Here is a 23595-nt window from a genome sequence, read left to right as displayed (position 1 = left end):
ATGTACCAGTCCACGAAGTAGTAGGCAAAGTGCAACAATAATGCGAGTATAAAATTTGATGGCGAGATGGCGAAGAGAACATACATGACATTGTACATGTACCTGCTATTAGTATTACATTAACAAACTTCACTAGTTTGAGGGAAAGAGACAAACGGGAAAAGTCTGAAGAAAAAATTGACTGTCACCACCAGGACTCGAACCAGGGACATTAACAAACACTCGTCTTTTCTATTTCGTTACTTCAACGTTCTTATGTCCGCTTCGTTATTAATACTTTTGATCGCACTTGTAAAACTCTTGTCTCCACGCCTGTCAACATTTCCTCGCCATGTGTCCATTGTTCAGTTTTTCTGCTCGCGTATGATCTCCACAACGTCGTTCCGCAGACGCCAGTTGCCACAGAACTTGTCCGATTTGCGGTATTCCTGGGACCCGCGATGCTCAGGCAGTGAAAGACTGAAAGCTTCGTTGCGGCAGCCTTCATCGCAGACAACGCACGGGGAGCACTCCTTTGCTGCTGTGGTGCAAAAGCTTACGATTTTGATTGACGCATCTAGCTGCTGCAGCATGTATATGCACAGCATGTTCATGTACATGTATGAACTTTTTTCTTCTTCTGAGATTTCTGAAAACCTACGCGCGCGGTGACGAGAAACATAGAAAAAACAAAGTGTGGCCTAATGAAGATTGAGAGAGTAGAACCGAAGTTATGATCAAAAGAACACGAAAAAATGTATTATTTTCAAAATTTCCTAGGGCTCTTTACAAAGGGTTAAGAGAGCATGTCTGAGAATACCAAAGTATGTGTGCAAGTGGATCTCTCCGATTTCGCTCAAAATTTGCAGGTAGGTTCCCTTTGGGGTGTGGATCGCTCGTGCAAAGCCCTTGAAAAAGTTTCTGAAGGGAACCTTGAAATTTGCATACCCCTCAAAAATGGCCGAAATATCACATTATTTATGGGTCTAGAAACGAGTCACGCCACAGCGTATACGAACAAGCTATGAACAAAACTCCATCAAGCCAACATTGCCTCACCTTAGAAGAGTTCCTGGAGCAGTACCGCTTAGCCACGCCAGCATCCCAGAAGACGAGGTCCATCACCCCCTGACGCCACAAATGATCGTCTTGAAAATAGCCAATTTACAAGCGCTGGCAAAACAGCCAGCTACGTCCTCAATTGGCCAGAACTATACACCGGCAGATAGTAGAACACCTCTTCTAGCGCTGAGGACATGTCCCCCATCTTCCTTTTGGGGTTTTCTTGAAATAAACTTTTTTGAATTTTTCCACTCGACCATGCTGAAATACGGCCAAAGTCATACCTGCGCAGGAAAGCTCGCCCCTCCGCGACGTCTCCTCAGCAATTTCTACTCCAACACTACTCCCAAGGCCGCAGAACAAAGTGTAGTGTTGACTCTGACAAGGAAAAGCAGCGGTGATCACTTGTCACTCCAAACGACAAGCTTCTCCTTGCGCCACCAATAAATTTTTGTGCGACTGTTGATGCAAAAGTGACTGAAGGCCTGAGCGCAGTTTTTGAATCTTATTGCAAGATGCACGATGAGATCGCGTGCTCTGTGACGTAGGATGACGCACGATACGCGGCCATCGATCGCGAATGTGCCTGGAACGCTACTCGGAACAGACCATGATGGCAGAGGTAAGATGAGCTTCATTTCCTGCTTGAACTGCTGAGAACCCCCACAAACTGTCCTAGGAGTGTTGCAATGGCAGCAAGCCGTTGAAATATGCCCCTCGTACAGCATGGAGAGTTATTCGTCTTTCACACTTACCTCCTGCAATCCCGAATATAGTCCAACAGTAAAGTCCCTTGTTTTCATGTCGATGCTCGACAAAAGCGGCTAGCTCGGTCCCTTTGTGTTGACTGGCATGTAGCACTGGCTGCACGCACTTGTTGCGTGAACTGCACGAGAGATTTCTTACGTCATAAAGAATGTGATTTCATCATCATTTCACTGGTCTTCGACCTACATGGTCAGGGAAAGTCCCGGTTCGTAGGCCTACAACACGGTCAGCGTGTTCTTGAGCGCAGTAACAACACAAGTGTGATCACTTCCAGACCAACGGGCGTTCAAGGCGAGTAACAAGCGCACTTGACAAAGGTGACTCTGAAATCTCGTGAGCCGTGATCCACGCGACTTGGCATTCTTGCGTCACAAGGCACGTGATTTCACCGTGCATCTTGCAATAAAATTCAAAAACTGCGCTCAGGCCTTCAGTCACTTTTGCATCAACAGTCGCACAAAAATTTATTGGTGGCGCAAGGAGAAACTTGTCGTATGGAGTGACAAGTGATCACCGCTGCTTTTCCTTGTCAGAGTCAACACTACACTTTGTTCTGCGGCCTTGGGAGTAGTGTTGGAGTAGAAATTGCTGAGGAGACGTCGCGGAGGGGCGAGCTTTCCTGCGCAGGTATGACTTTGGCCGTATTTCAGCATGGTCGAGTGGAAAAATTCAAAAAAGTTTATTTCAAGAAAACCCCAAAAGGAAGATGGGGGACATGTCCTCAGCGCTAGAAGAGGTGTTCTATTATCTGCCGGTGTATAGTTCTGGCCAATTGAGGACGTAGCTGGCTGTTTTGCCAGCGCTTGTAAATTGGCTATTTTCAAGACGATCATTTGTGGCGTCAGGGGGTGATGGACCTCGTCTTCTGGGATGCTGGCGTGGCTAAGCGGTACTGCTCCAGGAACTCTTCTAAGGTGAGGCAATGTTGGCTTGATGGAGTTTTGTTCATAGCTTGTTCGTATACGCTGTGGCGTGACTCGTTTCTAGACCCATAAATAATGTGATATTTCGGCCATTTTTGAGGGGTATGCAAATTTCAAGGTTCCCTTCAGAAACTTTTTCAAGGGCTTTGCACGAGCGATCCACACCCCAAAGGGAACCTACCTGCAAATTTTGAGCGAAATCGGAGAGATCCACTTGCACACATACTTTGGTATTCTCAGACATGCTCTCTTAAAACTCATTGTTTAGGATTCAGTTGGAAACCCCCCTGGAGGTGACCCTGCGTACGCGCCTGCCATGCACAGTAGCCCTGGAAGAATAGCGATCTTGTGAATTGCGTTGACTTGGCCTTGGGAAGAGACACTTTGTTTCTGGTTGAGCGGCCCGAAACAAACCAGTTATAAGGCTTTATATGTTCAGGAACACAACCCAAGAGCATTCGATGAACCAATATACAGAGGCAAGTTAGTCGGCGTTGCTCTAACGGAGTAGTCTGAGCTAATAAGTACAACTCATTGGAGGGAAAGGAAGGTTTCTTCGAGAACAACATTTTTAGAACTTTCTTATGATGAACTTCAATGGAATCGGATAAGACCTTAGCTAGGCCACACCAGGCTGTGGCAGCATATTCAAACAATGGAAGGAGATACATTTTATATATAGCGGAACAGCACGGAATAGAGAGATGTTTACAATAACTTTTAATATAGCCAAGAGCACGGCTGACTTTATTACACATGTAATCTACATGAGCCGACCAGGACATGGATGAATCGAACATTACCCCTAGGTGTTTGTGCTCCTTTACCGTCTGAATTTCTGTGGGTGAATTGGGAAAGGCGTCAGGCGAAATAGCACGTCATAGTACATTTGAGATCAGCGGGAAGAAGATGACGACGTCCACTAATTTAGTATCTGTGCACACGAATCTGCTGTGTGTGTGACTCTGTGTGTCAGCTATGATATCATCTTCTGTGGTTCCATGCCTAGCATGTACGTCTGAGCCATCCTGCAAAGTTTGAATGACGTAGGTTGAGCGATCGCTCCGCGAAACATACTTTTTGAAATTCTCTTCATAGTATATCTTCCACCATTGAAATTTCGAATTTCTTCAAAAAAAGTGCCGAGAGGGGGGGGCTTGAAACCTCGATATGGCTTGTTCCAGGCATGCTTTGGAGCCATCTTCTGTTGAAGTAGTGGCGGGGATCTGCCCTGCAACTGCTACAACAAAAAATGATTCGATCTGAGAAAGGGTGAGACCGCGAATTTCGGTTGAATATGGAGTATTTCAAGCCTTTTCACGACGAAGATGGAGTTCTTTTTGGAGATGGACGTCGCGGCAAAGGACATGGTGTCCGACTTCTGGCGTCTGGTGAAGCCAGTGATCATTTGCCCAGTCAGGTCGGCAGCCTAACCGTCGGTAAGCTTGTGTTTGGATCCCGTTCTGCTCGATGTGGTAGATCACAAACAATTTGATATCGCGCAAATTGATCTCAGCATCGTGCGTACGGTATTTTATATTCAGAAAATCCCAAAGTGTCTCTGTGTGGCCGTCCTATGCCACGAGAAACTCCAATCAGGCTCCTATGTCCTCTGCCTTCATCATTGAATGTCCACTTTGTTTGAACAACGAACACAACAATCGAGGACGGCTTTGCAATGAAAAATACAGCTATACTGGAGCTGAAAAAAAAAGAAAAAAACGTGCTCAGGATGAGACTCGAGTACACGCATACTCTCCCAGCACCTGAAACGCAAATTTTTGTGAAAAATGCGTGTCGCCGACTGACCAGTAATTTTGCCTGACGTGAACTTAAACATTGAGGCAGAATCTGTTAGAAACAGTACTCTGGTTTTTGAAACGTTTGCCTGAAGCCTCCAACTGGACATCCAGGTGACAATCATATTTATCGCGTCTTGCAACTCTGACTCAAGCTGTTTGACAGTTTTACAGTGGCGCAAAGCAGCTGTATTGTCAGCAAACAATGACATTCCGGAAACATGACTTGGTAGATCATTAACATACAAAACAAAAAGCAATGGTCCAAGAATTGAGCCCTGAGGCACCCCCGACAGCACGGGTAGCTTTGGAGAGTCTGCTCCCGACACGGACACAAACTGGCTTCTCCCAGAAAGATAGCTCTCTATCCACTTCAACGGTGTGTCAGAGATGTTAAATATGACTTTAAGCTTTCTCAAGAGACCTCTATGCCACACTGTGTCGAACGCCTTGGCAAGATCGAAGAAGCAAATGCCCGTGTACAACTTTTCTGCTCTTGCTCCGATAATGTCCTGTACAAGGCGAGTCAGCTGCAGTGAAGTTGAGTCTCCACGACGAAAGCCAGACTGAGCAGGGTGAATGGCAGGGGCAACATGGCTATACAACTGATCATAAAATATTCGTTCACATAATTTTGAAATGCATGATAAGAGAGAGATTGGCCTGTAATTTCCAGGAGTAGCTTTACTACCTTTGCCCTTAAATCGGCGTTATTTTGGCCACTTTCCATACAGATGGAAACTTCCCTTTTCTGAAAGACAAATTAAATAGAAGACATAAAGGATATGATAATGATGGTGCTAGAGCCTTAACAACTTCATTGGAGATGCCGTTCATACCAGGCGATTTGTTAAGCTTAAGCTTCGCAATAGCTTTGCGCATTCCAGCTGTGGTTATTATCGGAGCACGAAACGCATTCGGGAGGCAAGGGTGTTGGTCTAAGGACGGCAATGGTATGCGTGGGTCGTCAACAACCGCCACTGATGCAAATTCAGGGCTCACAGCATCACACAAAAGCTTGGGCGCCATTTTGGACAGGCCGCTGTCACACGAGCCAGCCAGCATGCCAGAATCGTGTACATGCGATCAGGCAGATATCTCTGAAAACTTGAAAGTGGGGTGCATTCAAAATGTTCATTTGTACCAATGCTTTTGCCGAGGCCTCTGAAACTCTAGGAACATACTCTCAATACCCATTGTAAGGATTTGTCCGAGAGTTTTTTGTTTTAATCGATACGGTTTGGCGTACATATGGAGCCAAAGTATCAGTTGGTGCAGGCGTAATTCTGATTTGGATTATTGTACTAAAATTGAAAAGTCTCTCGGAGAAGTTCTTCTAATTTTCCTACTTCCTCCGCGTCATCGAAATTGTCGCAGTTTGACTAGTAACTTGCCACTTGTTACTGACAACTCCATAAGCTAAACCATTCAAAACTTATTACACAGTATGATAGTCTGAAGACTAGAGTAGCATTCCAGGACAGTTGGACTGAGAGTTTTCATGCAGAGATGAAGTCCTCGTCGTCGCTGATGTCAATGGACGCAAAAATATCGTTCCGAAATATTTCAAGGAAGGTTGAAAGTTGGTCGCGCCTCATCTCAGACGCTTTGATTTTCTCCACAGGACAAGAGCTGCTATGTTTGTCGTCTGCTAGCTCTGGATAATTTCTACTTCACCACCAACGAAGCCTAGTAAGAATAAACGATTGTTGCGAGGTCGGTTGATTACCGTCGGCGGAACCACCTCGATCTTGAAATGAACTTTTTTTAGCCGTGGCATGCCCATATATTTTAGCTGTGTGGTCACAGCTCATGCAGGTAAGTGTACTATCATCCAGCGCGCCCTCTTTTTCGGCATCACTGGTACGGCACCTGCGCGTGCATCACTAGCACTTTGTGTAGAGTCTACACCGTAGTACACTGCTCTTGCAGGTAAAATCATGTACTGAGTGTCTCAGCAAGAGCAACAAATTTTATCGCCGTTGCATGCATTTAGTTTGCTGACCCCTCGATGTTTCTCCGAGCGCTGCTACTTGTTCCACGAAGTCATTCTCACCCCAGCTAAGGTACAACAGTGATGAGGCTCGAGTGAATGGCCATAAGCACGAGAAATGTGCAGGCTGCAACGCCTGACTGATCTCAGCGAGTTGAAATTGCCATCGCAGCGACATCAGCGAAGAAATTGCGTCTAGTTCAAAAATTTCAGATTCCAATAACAGAAAATAGAACTTTGCCGTCACCCTATACTGATGACTATCGCCTATGTCCGATTCCTTGCCTCTGGTACGAGTGCTGGTGAGTAAATACCCCGTTTTATGTCAAAAGTCAAACTGCGACAATTTCGATGACGCGGAGGAAGTACTGAAAATTTTAAGCTATTGGCCATCAAAATCGGGCCAGAGACGGGTACAAACGAACATTTCAAAGGCAACCCTATCTGCTGTGCAGCCGCGAGGAAGAACCGCGCGCGCTGCACTTGTTGTGAATGCGGAAACAACACTAGCAGCAAAGCAATTTTTTGAAATGTTTTTGCTACTCGCCTGGCGCTTCATCGCTGTGTCCTCCAGGAGTTATCATGGTTATGGCAGACCGAAGAAATACATGGCCAGCACAACGGCAAAGCCATTGAACTTGTTCTCTTGCAACGAAACGGAGTGGCGAATCAAATAATTCACAACTCTACATCGTCACCACTGCGCTACACGGCTCTTCGCAGACCAGCCGTATATTTACGTTTACACAACAGGACTTCACGGCGGAGAAACTAAAACTAGAACACGACGTGAGTCATTGCTCCATGCCGTCAAGGAATGCTAGTCCTTTCCCTCTCCCATCATCCGCGCCTGTGCATCAGCGGCGTAGCTGCCCGGCTGTAGATGTTGAACTCTTTCGTCAACGACTGCAGGATTCTGCTCGGGGCTACTTTTCGCAGGACTCCGTGTGCGGACAGTCTGAATGAAGCCTTCGGCCGACAAGGCCAACACTGCTCGCGAAATAATCCACTTGGAAGGAAACAAGAACTACCGAAATGAAATAGAGATAGTGAGACAGTCTCCGGCCATCTCCTTCACCATTCACGACTCCCGTCCTTGTCACAGCAACTAAGCCCAAGCAAGTCAAAATCTCCTTGCGCGACTGCATTCTACGCCTGCGCTTAGCGGTCACGCGAGTTCGTTTCTATGGTGATCAAATCCAAGATGTCCTCCCACGTAATCGAGGTTTTGGCATGGTTGCTGTGAGCCCTGAAATTGCTCGTTCAAAGCTGCAGCTTTAGCTGCATGGTCTGCTGCCAACTTTCCATTTGATGCGAGGTCAGGTATTCCATGGCTATTTCCCGAACATCTCTGCATGCGAATGAATTTATGCAATGAAGGGTGATTACTGGTATCGCAAATCAGGACCTGCAGCTTTCGGATATACTCCCGGTGACATTTCCGGGACAGCGACCTCACAATATTTCGTTGCTTTTTATACAGATATTTGTTGACAGGACTTGGGTACTTCCTACTCCGACTATGAAGTTCCGCCTTGTGACGGATAGCACCTTTCAATTCCGCATTAATCCAGGGCGGAAGTTGTTTCGACAGGCGTGATCTCCCTGTATCCCTGATGGAGCAACGCTCATAGTGCTGGACACTAATGTGCTGCGTAAAGATGCGGTCTAGAACAGTCTGAATATTTGCAAGTGATTCGTCCACATCTGACGTAACAACCGTATGCCAGGCAACTGCCGCTAGATCATCATTAATACCTGCCCACGTGGTAGGTGTCACTCTCTTAAAATTGTACTTACGGGCAGAAGATGACTGCACAAAATCCCTGGATGAAGCACAAGAGGGAAGCGGGTCCATGGGGATATCAAACGGGCATGAAACGAGGAGGTGATCCGATGCACCCAGAGCACAGGCTGTGTCTATGGACGACACTAGTTGGCTACGATTGCTGAAGATGAGGTCCAAGCATGCCTGGTTGCCTGAAGGTGCGGTGTGCGTGTTTGTGGCGACCAGTTGTTGAAGACCAAATCAGCGAAACTCTCGTTGTATTGCAGCACCAGCAGGGCATGTATTGTCTGTTGAGCACCAGAGGCTGTTTTTTCCATTCAAATCTCCAGCAATGATGACGTGAGAGGACGATACAGGAATCATCCTGAGGGAATCACCAATCATGTCGCAGTAGCGAGTTATGTCCAAGCTCCTGGTTGAAGGCGGTCGATACATACAGCAAATGACAATTGGTTCAGTACGGCTTGACCTGGGCGTGAGCTGGACACATACAGCCTCTCACATAGGACGGAGTAGATCCGGGCGATATCGTATGGATCTAAAACGGTGTTCTAGAACAAGGATTGCAACACCACCGTATGCCCGGGAGGTGGTGCCAGACTTGTTTTCACAAGGCGGTCTGTCTCGCCGATAGGTTAGGTATCCCGGAATACAGAAAGGTATAGTACTTCCTCCGTATACAAAAACTTCGTGACTTTTTTTTGAAGGCTGCGCATAGCTCTGGAATTGTTCCGTTTGACTCGGAATAACACTCGTGGCATTGTGTAGCCTGTTTACAAGCTATATACAAAGAAAAAAGCAACTCAGACGAATGAGATTGAGTTTATTCAGAGTCTTCGTCGCTCCTGTCATTGTCACCTGACGACGCTGACTCCGCATCGCCAAAAGTCGCTGCTTCCGCTCGCATTTCGTTCAGATTCTTTTCAGCTGCAATGATGATCCGACGCGGGACTTTGGCTAGCGTACTCTTCATTTCCAGAGCTGTGTACGAATCGGTGTCGACTATTCAGTCGTTCCAACCCGCGACCTTCATTATGGCGTGAAACGAGTCGCTCAAGCGCATCCACACGCTTCGCATTTCCTCGGCAGGAGAATCCTCCCAGCATTCTACAAGTACAACGGCTTCGACGAGGTCCCTGCCATTCCCCTAGGCCACAACGGAGACATCTGACTGGAGTGGAGAGAGGCGAAGAAAGCCAGGTCATCGACATTCCGATCCGGAGTCTGCGCTGGTTGCACGACGACTGAAATGTTTCATCTTTCCGTGCGAGCGGAACCGATTTATGTTCTCACGCTGCGTATGGGGCCGCGCACCGCAAGTACGAGCCTGGCCAGTTTCAGGGCATCGAGTGCGGCGTTAGTCGTGACTCCGTGCTCCAGGCGCGAGCTCCACTTCGTCACGGTGTCAGTTTCGAGCAAGTACATGTGTTAGTTTTTTTGTCATTTGACTCGTGAGTTCCTGTCGGCAACGTCCTCATACGCATGGCTTCCGTGGAGAATCTGTTCGAGATCAACCAAACCTACCTCAACATGAATGTGGGTTGTCGATGACAGCCTTTGGCGCGGTTCGTTGAGCAGGTTCTTGCTCAAAAACGCTGTTGAAAAAAAGTCACGAAGTTTTTGTATACGGAGGAAGTAGGCTCTAGCCAAGTTTCAGTTAAGCAAATCACATCAGGGTGGTGTTGTTCGACGATTACGGACAATTCAGCATGTTTATTGACAATTGAACGGCAGTTTGTTGTATACAATAGGAGCTTCTCGAAGCTAGTCTCCTTCACTTGCTCAGCTGGATGACGCAGAGGAGCATACGGCCTGGCATTGGGGTTAAGGTTAGAACAGACACAGGATTCGGGGAAGAAGAAGAATGGCGCTGCATCTGGGTTCAACGAAGCCACGGAAGGAGAGAGCAGTCACTGAGCAGCGATGTCCGCAGACACCCCCACCCCGTCACTGAACCTCCATGGCCGAACAGCATGCTGAATAGTCTCCGGCCAGAAAGAGTCACCCATCACCCGATTGGTGGTCTCCTCAGGTACGGTAAGTCTTGCGTAGGAGGTGCCAAAGTACCGCGATGTGGCTACGGAGCATGCAAGCACCTCTACATCTCGCTCTTTACACCAGTTGATAATAGATGTCGCCTCACAGCCAGGAGTGATATTGCCGATGAAGAAAACCTTCCTCCGGGTTCGCACGGCTCCGGTTAGCACGTTCGGAGAGGTATTAACGGGTGTGGGCTTTTGATGGGCAGAAGTGACAGTCCTGGTCAGGGCCTCATTATGGGTGGTTGAAGCGGCAGCAGTCGGGGCTGTGTCAAACTTGTTGCGATGCCGCCGCCAATTGACATCCCGCCAACCGGAAGCAGTAGAACTACCGGCCCCAGGACCAGTGCGAACAGAGTCAGGACGAGCAGATGCAGCAGCAGCAGCACAAGAACCCACAGTCCCCTGCAGAACAGCGCTATACGGAGGCTGAACTCGAGAGCGGGACTCCACCGGCAGAGGCCTAGAAATGGCTGGGGGTGGTGAGGAAGCAGGCTCCTGCGCATGAATACGAGATTCAGACTCTGAGGCGTAAACGTCTTCTTTGAGAGATCCAAGTGAAGCAAGACGGAGAGCCTCTACTTCACTCTCGAGGTGTATGACTCGTGAGTCCAGACTTGCTACAACAGACGCCTCCCGTCGCCTATCAGCTCTCATAGCCACCAGCTCAGCTGAAACGCAACCCACAGCATGCACCAATTCATCAAATTTGCCCGTGACGACGCTATCAAGACCAGACTGCACAAGGGATGGCAAAACACCAATGCCAGCTTTCCGAAGCTGCGGTACCAGCTCTGCACGAGTCAGGCCGTCCGGTGCCCAAACGTTATGGCCCTGGGCAACGGCACGGAGTTGCTCAAACGTGAGCACCGCCAGGTCCAGCTTCGAGGTGGTGTCCATGGCAGTATCCATGCCAACACACAGTTCACGCCCAGAGGCGATGCACTCTACCCAGCACTTGACAGCTCTGATGCACGGAGGCCAGGACCAGTCCCAGCACAGCCCAGGAGAACGCAAGGCAAGGCGAGATACACAACCACGGAACAGAAAATGGCCAGCCTGAACAAAGCTGTTTAGCTTTGTCTAGGCTGGCCATTTTCTCCGCTGCCTCCAAACTACAATGGACCAGTCCACAATACCTCTATCAAAATTCAGCAGGCAAAGCCCAACACAGCACAGAATGTAAAGGGCTACGGCAGGGACCAACAAACTCCCAAAACCGCCAACTCAGACACCTGTAAAGCAGAGTGACAAATCGTCTACCAGCCAGCTCTATGTATTGCGGTTACATGTTGTGTGATTGAATTGGACTCGAAATCTTTGCTGAGGGAATACTACAATCATATACTTCTAGCACGCCAATTGTAAGGGCCCTGCGCTAAGGAGAAATCCCATACCACGCGGGTGAGTTTTCGAGTATTGTTGCAACATACCAATAATTGAGTTACATTTCATACTAAAATCAACTTTAACCAGACCATCTGGTAAAAGGAGAGCGATCGCTCTCGCGCGCCTTCGCTCTCCTTATTTTCATTTCGGGCGCACTTTTCGTCACGCGCCTTCCGTATCACTATGAAGTCCATTCTGCAAACACTCAAATATTTCGTAACTCGGTTTTCCCTGAACGGAATTGCGTAATCGAAAGGTCTATTCGCATTAGACAGTTCTCAGCTGTCGGCTCCAACAAAGCTGAAGTCAATCCGAAGTCGAATAGTGGAGTTACGGCACTCACAAGGTATTTTACGTCCCGTTGCAGATTTTCACTTCCGCACTTGGGTGGCAATCATCATTATTCCCGTAGCTATGCAGAAGACGTTACTTCAGTAACGTCTGGCGCTAGCCAGGGTCCACACAGCTTTAATTTGGTGTTTGTTTGTTTGTGGCGGATGGACCTCCGTCTGGCGCTATCCCGTATCTGTCCCGTACTGTACCGTACCATCAAAGACAGCTGGCCACAAACAGCTGACCAAATAGGGCTTTCGAATGCAAGATCATAACGTGAAGCAACTTGGAAGAATGAGTTTTACCTGACAATTGTCCAGAGTACCTTGGACTATGCCAGCACATGTTATGTTCACTGCTTGTCTGCTAAACTCAGAGACAAACTTGAGTCAACCAGCAATAGGTGCCTAAGGCGAGTGTTTGGCCATGATCAAGATACTTCTATCGATTTCATTCTCACCAAATATAACCTGTATACTTTCTCTCGCCGTGTAAACTTGAAGCTGTTTGTGTTTGTTTTTAGGTGTCTATCTCGTTGCACCAGTCCTCTTTTAAGCACGATATTTACCCCCTGCTCTGCATCATGCCGCACAAATGCTGCTACCCGCGGTCAAGCTTCAGCCGCTCTGAACCTACCCAGAGCTACGTCTCGTTACGGCCTGAATGCTATTTCATTTTTGGCAGCAGACAGATGGAACATGCTTCCACCTGGATGTCGTCAAGCTAAGCCCCTTTCTGCATTTGTCACAAGCACCAAGTCATTCCTAGGGTTCCCAGTAAAAAGGCAACGCCTGTTGGGAGTTCCCTAGTAAAATAATAAATTCTACTACTACTACTACTACTACTACTACTACTACTACTACTACTACTACTACTACTACTACTACTACTACTACTACTACTACTACTACTACTGAGTATGAATGCGAAGTGTATCGGGTAATGCATGTAGGGCGATTGTGCGGGTTCGAATACCAGGTTATGCCTTAAAAAAAAAATAGGAGAATTGAAAATTTTATAACATCCCTATGCTTTTTTGCCTAGGTCATCAAGGTGGTAGACGGTGTCGTATTACCCTCGACCGTACCTGTCCCGTACCGTACCATCAAAGACGGCTGGCCACAAACGGCTGGCCACAGTCTTCAATTAGGGCTTTCAAATGCAAGATCATAACGTGAAGCAACTTGGAAGAATTAGTATGTATGCAAAGTGTATCGGGGGATGCATGCAGGGCGATAGTGCAGGTTCGAATCCCAGGTTATGTCTTAAAAAAATAGGAGAAATGAAAAATGTATAACATCCCTATGCTTTTTTTTGCCTAGGTCATCAAGGCAAAAAAGCATAGCGTAGGGCCCTGAGCTTCCAAGCTCTCTCGTTATTTTGACATACGAGTAAAGAATTTCCCTCTGTTGCGTGACAGTCCGCGATCCGGGCATGCATAGACCTGTGTGACGTCAGGCACAGGTCTCTAGCGGTTAGCTACAGAAGAATGGAGCGCTCTACGATGAATACTACAAAAAAATAACATGGATCTTAGCGAATTGTCTCAATTTTCCGTTGCTCGTGTCTTCCCAGCGTTATTAGCCCTAGGCTATAGTGCCACTGCAGTAACACTCCAGCTGGTGAAAATCCCACTGGTGTGTTCCTCTTGCCAATAGCTTTCCAGAATGCTTGAGATTCATTGTTAAAATTGATGAAGGGAAACTAAAGTTGTGGTCCGAACAACTTCCATTTGTAGTGCGTACGGCGATTTTCCAGATTGAATTTGGCAGCTATTGGGTATTGAATCCGATTGGAGTATGGCAAGATGTTGAAAAACCCGTATTTTGCTCGCCTTGGATAGATAAGACGAGCAATATATTTTTTTTGGGGGGGGGGGAGTGGGTGTGCCCACCACTCTCCTTGAGAGGATAGCAAGAGTGATTGTTCACTCTCCTGGATTTTTCTTACACGAAGGTCTGTTTAACACAACCGATTTTGAGTGCACCCAGAGTCCAACAGCCCTTCACTCAAACATCAAGAGCCAGCTAAGTGATGAAAATGGCGAGACAAGAAGAGGTTACCAAGAATCACCAATCATTGCAGAAAGGTGGACACTCCTGGCATCTCCACCATTGTGTTCCCTCGGTTTTCACACCGCAGCTGCTTCTTCATCGATCCGACTAAAACAGCTTGCCTTTCGCCAACCCTTTTGCGAAGTAAACTGGTGGAGGCACACACCAAATGTATGGTTTCGGTGCATTCGTCGTAGTCGAAGGACAGCAAGTTGGATATTGGAGAGATAAGCGTACTTGGTCGAACTTATTAAAATGTGCGCTTTACTTCAAAACTCAATCATATGTACAAAGGAGCACCTGTACTAAAAAAAATCAACCAAGAGACGGTAGATAGATAACTACTGTGTCGTTTCTTGGCCTGACCTTCTAGTTTTCATCGCTGCTGGTGTTTCAGGGCACATGTGCAAGTGCATCCCCCCTGCAACACATCGACATTTTTTTCATCTCCTCCAAGCTACGCTGCGCTTCCTTGATTTTTTCACTCCATAGGCACGATTTAGATGATCGTCTTCGCCTCCTCCTCGTGCAGTACGACTGCCAGAATGGTGGCTGTAGGTGTTTTCGCCTGACGCTCCCACGACACCTTCAAATGAGGCGAACAAGTACACCACCACACATAAAAAATCACTTCTCATCACCGTGTGCCGCATGCGTGCTGAGTCGACTAGTCTGATCTGTGCCGACATGTCATGCAGTCACACCATGCGTGCTCTTCCCTGTTTTACGAATCCACTGGCCCCGGAGAGTGGCGATCTTGTGATGGAGCTTTAGCATAAGCTTGATGTAGCGATGAAGCATCGCGATCGCGGCTCCGAGAACTCCGCACCATTCACGCACCGTACATATGGGCAGAATGATTTTCCCTCTCCGTGCTTCAGTTTTCCAGCCAGGTTGTCGCCTGAGAGGCAACCTCGGGGGGCGGTTATTTATTTCGGTCAACTTCTCGGCGATCTCTTCTGTGATCTTGTTTCGTCGGCCGCCACATCTTGAAGGACTGCGACTGATATCAGCAAACTGGACGGAGCGATGCTGGTGCTTTCTGCACGAGTTTCTGGATGACACATTTGCTGAAATTCTGCCAAGGAAACAGCGACTGCAGCGATTTCAATCCGCGATGAGGCACTCGAGAACGGTCGCCCAGAAGTTTCTGGTACTCTGTGACAATTCTCCATCGCATTGGGGTGTTGATTTCAGCACTAGGCTTTCTCTGTGTTGCGTGAGAAGCAACAGGAGTCCTCTGACGACAAAATTTGGACGCGAAATGCTCGAGTCGACTAGGATGTTGAGGCGCTGCCTCCTTTGGAGTTGGAGCCATTTCTTCTTTAACATCACAAATCGACAACTGAAGGACAGTGTTAGGTATCTGGATAGTTTATTCCATCCTGAGATTATTTGAATTTGTTTGGTTTACGTTTGAACCGAAGCGCACATTTTAATAAGTCGGACCAAGTATATATTTCAAGTTCCCTTCTAGCCGGCCAGAGTCAGAGCAGCCTCTGTGACACCAAAGTTTAACGTGAAAAATCAGCACACTTGAGAGAAACAGATCGGATCGAAAGGTGGCTTGGTTCAATTCAGCCTGGCCTCAACACAAGCTTGGACAAGGCAGCCTCCTCCACAAACAGGTTTCCGGCCAGTGATTATATCTGGTATAATGAGAACATCCAGAACTGTGCCTCGAGTGTTCATGAAGACTTGTTAGTCAATGCGTATGCATGCGGCGTCTTTTGGGACAGATCTTCAGGGAATCTGCGGAACTTCTAATAGCATTCATCTTTGATGTCATTATTATTAATATTATTATTATGCACTTACGCGTCAATGTCAGCGGTGGTAAACCGCCCACAAATTCGCACGTGCTAAATGGACTTGGGAAATGAGCACCGAGTATTCGGTGCGGCATGGAAATAGAAGAGCAACGACAACAGAAATAGAAATACAATAACAAGACGTACCTGCTAAGGGGCACATGACAGCATTTCTCAGATTGAACAGAGGATGCACACACAGAATATAGGGCATTGTCGACTCCGTTTTGAGAATAATCCAGTAAAATGGTGGCAGATGGATGCAAATCCACGCACTACGTTTTAAAGAGAGGAATTGTGTTGGTATTAAAGATGTTAATTATTATTACCACAGCAGTTATGAAAAGCAGTATTGTGATATTTTGGAGCAATATTATTTGGTTTTAGTCGTAGACGCCACTATTGGACTTGCAGACGTCGATGTCATTACAGAAAAAAGGACTTAAAACAGTAATTTTATTCCATCCTGCTCATCAGAAGCGAAGGAGCAAACTTATATGCTATTGTCATAACTAAGCTAGCATTAATGTTGAAGTTCTCTGTATGAAAAAGTGGTAGCGATTTCGCGATAATTTCATAGGACAGGGTTTGCTTCCCACACTGGAGTTCGCACTTTTCCTCCGATTTGACTCACGACTGCCATCCAGAGTGAATGTTGAGCCCTTTCCGTTTTGCAACCTATTTCCTATTGGAAACCGTCCACTCTACACCCCCCACCCATAGCATGCGAGAAGTTCGTCAAACCTTCAACTCAGGAAACCTTCAAGAAAGCACCACTTACTGTTTAAATAGCAGGCAGGGGTGCTTATGCATGGCACGATTATCTTGTGATGTGTGATGTGTGTGTTTGTGTGTGTGTGTGTGTGTGTGTGTGTGTTTGTGGCATCGGCAGACTCGGTCCGGAAACAGCCGGTTGCCCTGCTCTGCTGCAGAGCGCATTGTCTCGGCTGCGGTCGCTGCTGCAAGTCATCCCGTGGTTTTGACCTGCATAGCTGTGCTAATTTCCTGTCCAGGGAGTAGAGCGGCGTTTCTGGATCAAATGCTGAACTCAGTGCTGTCGACCCCTGCACAGGGGACACGTGACCATTTGATGGCAGTGTTACCAAGGACCAAGGTGTATATATATTATATATACATGTGTGTGTGTGTGTGCTTGTTGAAAGCAAGTGTAGGGTGTGCATAGGTAACTGTCTGGCCGTCCGATGTAGTCTGTGCGGTGTAGACAAGGTGTGCATTCCCATTGGTTGTCGATTCACATGGCTTTGCAGGTTGTGTGGATTGGGCAATTACTTGGCGCTAGTCTTATCTGTCTCATTCAGATCTTGTCCGCTATCGTTGCTATAAGAGAGATTCTGTGGATGAGCATCCAATGCACTTTGCAGATTTACGTGCTTCTCTTGCGACGTGCGTATACATGGTACCAAGAGTACATGAAAACCAGAGTGTGCAGCTCGGACGGGTTGCGGTCATGGCGGAATTCCGTGAATACATTATTTTAGTGATGTAGTGCGTACAAGCAGGATTCAAGCAGGTATCTGCCTGCACAACTGCAGCTCAGTTGTACGCACTACGCCATTTCCCGCCTCAGATCTGCACCAAATATGATGTAATCACCGAATTCCGCCGTTACAGACACCCATAGTAGAAAAAGCCCCAAGCTGCACACTCTGGTTTCCATGTACTCTTTATGCTGCATGGTACATGGTGTGCTTCTTGCCAAAGCATTTGGAAGTTGGACTAGTTTCGGCTTCACAATCCCGTGTGTTGTTACTATAATAGCTTTCATGGTTGAATTTGTTGTTATGTCTGTTGGCCCTAGGTTCCCAGTACTCATTTGCCGAAATTGGTTGGAAAATTAACTCCAATTTGACTTCAAGGTACGAGTGCATCTAGGTACCAGTCTGCATATATGAAAACAGCGTGCTGTCTATGCTGGTTACCCCAGCAAGTGTTAGGTGGACATAGGTAGCTGTCTTGGCCGTCCTATTCCGATGTGCTCCGTGTGGTGTAGACCAGACGTGCATGGGGGGGGGGGGGGTCGATTCACATGGCTTAACCAGTTGTGTGCATTAGACAGATATCTGGCACTAGTCTTGATCTCATTCAGATTCCTATACCTTACCATTGCTATAAGAGAAAATCTGTGGGTGCATATCCTGTGCATTTGCAGATTTGCTTGCTTCTCTTGCGACGGGCATATACATGGTGCATGGTGTGTGTGTGTGTGTGTGTGTGTATGTGTGTGTGTTTGTGTGTGTTCGTGCGTTTGCCATACATTGGTGTATGTGGGTTGCTCTGCAGACTAAATTATGCGTCTACTTTATAAAATATATGGCAAGGGCATCAACAGGCTGTAAGTACATCACATATTCATCACGGAACAATGGGTGGCCCGTAGCTGTTATATTCCTTTCATGAGCAAAAGAAGCACGGATACCACTGTAAATGTTGACGAGGCCTTTGAACCATCACCCTTCAAAGTCGGTACTAGTACATTGATGATGAGAGTGGCAGCAAACAGGTCCTTATATCTAGCTTGCTAGCCGAGCAAAGCCGTGACAAAATGGCATCTAAGAGAGCGCAAGTCTCGCCAAATGCACAGGGAAATTCCATGGCTAACCCATCTATTTGGAGCGGAAAAAGTGCAGTATTCCAAAATGCTCGAAATTATTTATTGCACCCAGAAATGTTCGTGGTTATTGCCACCAATTCGTTTTGCAAACCAGGTTGCCTGGACTGCAAACAGCCTCTTCTACACTGGCAACGTACAGAAGTCACCGTCAAGCGAGTCTGTCATGTGTTCAGGTGTACAAAAACATCTAGCAGTACGTAGTCACGCGAGGCCAGGTCAGTGGGAACCTACCAAAAAGTCCTGTGTGCACGAGTTGTAAGTCTTATGAGAGTACGTCGAATCCATACACATTTGTATGTGCGCTTGTGGGAGGAAAATCCGTGCGACGAAAAAGGACCGTGCTAAGCAGGTGTACATTTTACCCGGATACATACTAAGCCTGGGCAAAACACATGAAGCATTATTTGAACAATCTCAAAGTAATACACTGTCTTTCTGAAGACCAAATTAGGCGCCGCGATAAATACACGGAAAAATTGCTTCTAAAGCCTTTAGCCATAGCCCATAAACATGACGACCATGCTATGGTCATGTTCATCATTTGACGATTTTTGTTGTGTGCAGCACCTCAACATGTTCCAATCCTGGGTTGTTCACTGAGTATGCTAATGTCATGTTCTGTTATCTGTGTTTGTGTGCAAATTTATTGCTTCCTTTCATTGGAGAGAACGTGTTATGACTTTGGTCATGGATCCAGTGATGAGGCTGCGTTGGTCATACATCCAGTGATGAGGCTACATCGGCTACACATCCAGTATTGAGGCTACATCTCTCACAGACCCAGTGTTGAGGCTACATCGGTCACATATCCAGTGATGAGGCTACATCGGTCACATATCCAGTGATGAGGCTACATCGGTCACATATCCAGTGATGAGGCCACATCAGTCACACATCCAGTGATGAGGCTACATCGGTCACATATCCAGTGATGAGGCTGCATCGGTCACACATCCAGTGATGACGCTACATCGGTCGCACATCCAGTGATGAGGCTACATCGGTCACACACACAGGGATGAGGCTAAATTGGAAGCAAATCCAGTGCAACGGCTATGTCGAAAAACAATAATGTAAGTATAGGGTCTAAAGACCCTCTGTATGCAGACTGTCCACTGAGCCACGTTTAAGTACCCATAAAAAATTATAATTAGTTGAACATGCAGGGCTTGCTTTGCACTGAAACGGACATGGACGGGTAAAGTAAATACCTGGATTGCCATGAACCAACACTGGTGTGGAATCAGAGGGGATGCCTATGTGTCCTTCTTTAGCTTCAGTTGAAAAGAGAACCACCAGTGCTTCCCAAAGGCCTGTGGTGCCAGCAGTTCCTTGTTTTCGCATCTTGGTGCCTCGGTGGCAGTGTGCCACAGGGTCAGTGTGTTGTAGTGTCAGCCTGCCGCAGTGTCGGTGTGTCTCTGTGTGAGTGTGTCATAGGGTCCGTGTGTCTCATTTGCAGTGTGAGACCGGGTCAGTGTGTCTCGTTGGCAGTGTGTCACAGGGTCCGTGTGTCGTAGTGTCAGTGTATCTCGGTGTGAGTGTGTCATAGGGTCAACGTGTCTCGGTGTCAGTGTGTCATAGGGTCAACGTGTCTCGGTGTCAGTGTGTCATAGGGTCAACGTGTCTCGGTGTCAGTGTGTCATAGGGTCAACGTGTCTCGGTATCAGTGAGTCATAGGGTTAGTGCGTCATAGTGTCAGTGTGCCGTAGTGTCCATGTGCCGTAGTGTCATTGTGTCATTGTGTTGTAGTGTTGAGTAAGTACCAGGATGTCGTAGTGTCATTGTGCCTGTCTGTCATTGTGTCATTGTGTTGTTGTGGTGTTGAGTAAGTACCAGTATGTCGTAGTGTCATTGTGCCATACCCCAGTGTGCCATACCCCAGTGTGCCATAGCCGCAGTGTGCCCCAGGCTCAGGGTAGCAGTGCATCGCAACATACGAGTCTTCGTGCGCTGGTGTATGATGTTATCTGTATCTGCCGTATTGTCAGTGCCTGCTTTAGTGCCAGTGTCCGTTGTAGTGCTGTCTTTTTGACCTTTGAGTGGTCTAATGGCCTCTTTTGCCAGAGGTGTGCGTGTGGAGTGAGCCTCTGCATGCGATGCTGCGCGTGGAGTGAGCCTCTGCATGCACTGCTATGATCAGACTCTGCTCGGGTGCGTCACTGTGCACAGACTCTTCTTGCATGTACTCTTTGGTTCTCCTTCTCTTGTTGCCCTTTCTCTCATTGAATTTTTTCTCGTTGTCTCCCCTTGTTTATTTGACTCATTGTCTTCTCCCCGAACTCTCCTTTTCTGACACAGGAAGCTGTTGCTCTGTGTGTGGGTCAGTGGGATGGGGCGTACTGGAAGAATCGTGCTGAAGACACTGACAACGAAGGGTTAGTGTCTTTTATAGTGTCAGTGTATGTTGTAGTGTTGGTGTCTGCTGCAGTGTCGATGTCTGTTGTCATACTGGTAGTAATAGTAGTAGTAGTTTTTATTTTTTTACTAGGGGAGTCCCAACAGCCTACTGCCTTTTTACTGGGAACCCTAGGTGAAAGTTTAACCATGTTAAAGGGGAACTGTCACCAAAATTTTTCTTTGTCTTATCTTGTAGTTCTTTGGCTCCTGATCACGATGGTGTTATTCGTTTTTCTCTGCGATGACTGGAAGTGGGTGAAAACTTGAAAAGAAGGTGCCCAAAATTGTCCCGAAGTACCGAGTGACGTCACGCCGGACTTGACCTCCACGCGTACTTTCATCGTGAAAAACGAAGTCCAGCCCGTGTGCTCGTCGATCGAACCAACTGTTCGATGTACGGTGCACGCTTGCCTTCTGAACTCGAACACTCGATGTGTACTTTGTACACAATGAGAACGCCAAAAACTGAAAAAGGGACAAAATAAACAAAAGTCGACTGCAGTTTGTCGCACTGGTACTCCCTCCACGAAGCTCCAGCTCTTTGTTTTATTTGTGATTACGAAGGAGTGGAAGGATGTTTGTTTGCTGTTAGTGTTACACACATACCTCGTACTTGAAAATGATGTCGTTGTATCAAAGGTGGCGATGTTGCCCACCCGGCTCTGAAATGAAAGACGTCGGAGTTCGTCATCTGCATCTTGAGCAACATCGCCAGATGAGTGGCCTTCACATAACTACATTGCGTTCCTTTGGGGCTCGGGTTGGTGGTGTTATCGCCGGCCGGAGGAGTTCTGTTTTCTGCAAACGCACTCATCATCGTGTTGTTCCTCGCACGAAAAGTTCAAAACAACGACGCACTTCCGTGCTCACAAAATAAAACTAATCCTTGCGGAAGAAGTCAAAAAGGTGAAAGCTCAGCTGCTTTTTATTTTGATTTGGCTGTGTAGCTCCACGTGGGTCTCTGCCTCTTGGGCATTCTCCTTCGGTACGACGTACCCATCTGTGTTACAGTTCAAAAGGCACACGTGCACCGTACATAGGAACAGCTAGCTCGATCGACGAGCACACGGGCTGGACTTCGTTTTTGATGACGAATGTACGCGTGGAGGTCAAGTCCGGCGTGACGTCACTCGGTACTTCGGGACAATTTTGGGCACCTTCTTTTCAAGTTTTCACCCACTTCCAGCCATCGCAGAGAACAACGGATAACACCATCGTGATCAGGAGCCAAAGAACTACAAGATAAGACGAAGAATTTTTTTGGTGACAGTTCCCCTTTAATGAACAGAGCAAGAGAGTGGGCCTGTCGACAGTCAGCTGGAAGAGAGTGCCATCTGCCTGCCGCCAGAAAATAAAATAAATAGAGCGCATACCATTCTGCGTATAAACAAGTGGGAGAACTAAGGTTTTCTGTGCCTTGCCCGGTTGCATGCCTGATGACCAGGTGCAGTTCTCCGAAGCTGGTACAAAGACTGGTGTCTTTTGTAGTGTCGGTGTCTGTTGTAGTGTCGGTGTCTGTTGTATGGTCGATGTCTGTTGTAGTTTTTTGTATCTGTGGTAGTGGCAGTGTATGTTATGATACCAGTGTATGTTGTAACGCAGCATCATAGAGTTATAAAGCGTTGGTGTGTTTGCGTCACAATGTCAGTGTGTCTTAGCCTCAATGTGTGCCGTAATGCCAATGTATTTTTGACATTGTGTTAGCGTAGCAGTGAGCCCTACTTCAAGCTTTGGCTATTACTGTGTCGTACTACAATGCAGTTTCATGGTTTCAAGGTGCCCTGGAATCAGTGCGTGCGCCTTAGTAGCACAGCATACGCATTAGCATCAATGTTTCGGTAGTGTATGGCAAAGTTTCTTTTGGGTTAGATCTGCCATCTTTAACTTTATTGGTACCTTCATCTTGCCCATTTCTTGTTGCTTATCTGGTGCATTAGTAGATGGCAAAGAAACGAAAAAGATGTCCTGACGATAAAGGCACATTGCCTTTGATCTCACTTCTGCAATGTACTCACAGCAACGTAATAGTATCTAGTCCAATCATAAGCTAGGCTTCTTGTCACTGCTAAAAGTGCTCGTTACAGCGAGTGCAAAGCTGTGTGACACAAGTTTTCGATGAAATAAGGCCAAGTTTTCTTGTCACTCTGGAGTTATTGTGTAGTGATTGGCTTTGATGAGATCAATTCACCATACTCAGTCTTTCATCAATTTGAAGTACAAGAATCACGCTTGATGGAAGTCGAAGTGGAAGAAGATCTACAAGGCTTCGAACTTCCGAACAATTCCAACATCTATATGTGGAGTTTATGCTGCGTACCGTTGTATGTTCGGGTCAATCTGAAGCAACCCTTGGTGTCAATAATAGCCTCGGGACATGTCACACTGTCAGTGTGTCCTGGTGTCAGTGTTTTGTGTCAGGGTGTCCTAGTGTCGGTGTGTTGTGATAACACTGTGCCATAGTGTCATTCTGTATTTCCATCATTATGTTGTAGCATTAGTGTGCCAGCAGGTCTGGTGCTGAGTCTGGTAACTTGTTGTGGAGTTGTAAGTCGTGACGTAGTGTTGTCCAGTTTGTGTGTATTAGCGCTAGTGTTCGGCAAAGACATGATATCATTCGTTTTACGAAG

At 47.0% G+C, this 23595-nt stretch overlaps 1 long non-coding RNA gene across 2 annotated transcripts in view; it reads left to right on the top strand.

The window, feature by feature from the left end:
• LOC135810692 (uncharacterized) overlaps nucleotides 1–23595 on the top strand; it is a 92690-nt gene that overhangs the window by 6285 nt on the left and 62810 nt on the right. For both annotated transcript variants that reach the window (XR_010552327.1, XR_010552328.1), the window contains exons 2-5: nucleotides 16832–17053; nucleotides 17759–17816; nucleotides 18241–19644; nucleotides 20870–20946. This is a non-coding gene — a long non-coding RNA (uncharacterized LOC135810692). The remainder of the gene's footprint in view (nucleotides 1–16831; nucleotides 17054–17758; nucleotides 17817–18240; nucleotides 19645–20869; nucleotides 20947–23595) is intronic.

This window comes from Sycon ciliatum, chromosome 2, assembly GCF_964019385.1.
Source record: "Sycon ciliatum chromosome 2, ocSycCili1.1, whole genome shotgun sequence".
Taxonomy (NCBI): domain Eukaryota; kingdom Metazoa; phylum Porifera; class Calcarea; order Leucosolenida; family Sycettidae; genus Sycon; species Sycon ciliatum.
Note: the sequence above shows the minus strand (reverse complement) of the source record. Positions and strands in the feature narration are given on the sequence as shown.